The sequence below is a fragment of the Palaemon carinicauda genome, chromosome 16, assembly GCF_036898095.1.
Source record: "Palaemon carinicauda isolate YSFRI2023 chromosome 16, ASM3689809v2, whole genome shotgun sequence".
In the NCBI taxonomy this organism is placed as follows: Eukaryota; Metazoa; Arthropoda; class Malacostraca; order Decapoda; family Palaemonidae; genus Palaemon; species Palaemon carinicauda.
In genome coordinates, this window is record NC_090740.1 from 120,158,570 (window position 1) to 120,160,397 (window position 1,828).

The following is a 1,828-nucleotide window of genomic DNA, read 5'->3' on the forward strand; positions in this document are numbered from 1 at the left end:
TTTTCATCTTCATTATCATCATCATCATCATCATCATCATCATCTCCTCCTACGCCTCTTGACGCAAAGGACCTCGGTTAGATTTCGCCAGTCGTCTCTATCTTGAGCTTTTAATTCAATACTTCTTCATTCATCATCTCCTACCTCGCGCTTCATAGTCCTCAGCCATGTAAGTCTGGGTCTTCCAACTCTTCAAGTGCCTTGTGGAGCCCAGCTGAACGTTTGGTGAACTAATCTCTCTTGGGGAGAGCGAAGAGCATGCCCAAACCATCTCCTTCTACCCCTTACCATGATCTCATCAACATATGGCACTCTATTGATCTCTTTTATAGTTTCATTTCTAATCCTGTCATTTTCATCTTACCCAAAACTGTCCTACACCTTAAATGATTAACCTTATGTGGCCTAATCGATTATTATTATTATTATTATTATTATTATTATTATTACTTGCTAAACCACAACCCTAGTTGGAAAAGCAGGAGGCTATAAGCCCAGGGGGTCCAACGGGTAAAATAGCCCAGTGAGGAAAGAAAACAAGGAAAAATAAAATATTTAAAAACTAACATCATTAGAATAAATATTTCCTACATAAACTATAAAAACTTTAACAAAACAAGAGGAAGAGAAATTAGATAGAATAGCGTGCCCGAGTGTACCATCAAGCAAGAGAGCTCTAACCCAAGAGACAGTGGAAGACTATGGTACAGAGGCTATGGCAATACCGAAGACTAGAGAACAATGGTTTGATTTTGGAGTGTCTTTCTCCTAGAAGAGCTGTTTTAAAGAACTGTTTTGAGAGTACATAGAAGACTACGCAGTGGACTAACATTGTCACTGGATGGTTTCAGTAAATCTAATCTCCATTGCTCATGCTTAGACACGGCCTTGCAGCTGTGGATGCTTTTAGCCGTCTGCTGTTTTAGATGTAAAGATTGAATAAACATCCTGTGTCTTATATGTTCTTTCTATTTTACGGTTAGTGTTTTTTTTTTCTTATTTTATGTATTTCATGCAATGTTTTAGACATATTATTATTATTATTATTATTATTATTATTATTACTACCACTATTACTAGCCAAGCTACAACCCTAGTTGGAAAAGCAAGATGCTATAAGCCCAAGGGCTCCAATAGGGAAAAATAGCTCAGTGAGGAAAGGAAATAAGGAAATAAATAAATGATGGGAACAAATTAACAATAAATCATTATAAAAACACTAACAACGTCAAAACAGATATGTCCTATATAAATTATTATTATTATTATTATTATTATTATTATTATTATTATTATTACTACTACTACTAGCCAAGCTACAACCCTAGCTGAAAAATCAAGATGCTATAAGCCCAAGGGCTTTAACAGGGAAAAATAGTCCAGTGAGGAAAGGAAATAAGGAAATAAATAAACGATGAGAATAAATGAACAATATATCATTCTAAAAACAGTAACAACGTCAAAGCAGATATGTCCTATATAAACTATTAACAACGTCAAAAACAAATATGTCATATATAAACTATAAAAAGCCTCATGTCAGCCTGGTCAACATAAAAACATTTGCTCCAACTTTGAACTTTTGAAGTTCTTCTGATTCAACTACCCGATTAGGAAGATCATTCCACAACTTCGTCACAGCTGGAATAAAACTTCTAGAATACTGTGTAGTATATGTTCTTCACCAAGGAATACTGAATGTCTGTCCTGTATTTAGTTTACCATTTATTCTTCATATTCTATATTTTTTCTTAATCTTTGATTATTGTTAATTCAATTATCCTTTTAGTTCAAACTAAAAGAAATTAGCCTCTTTTAATTTATGTAT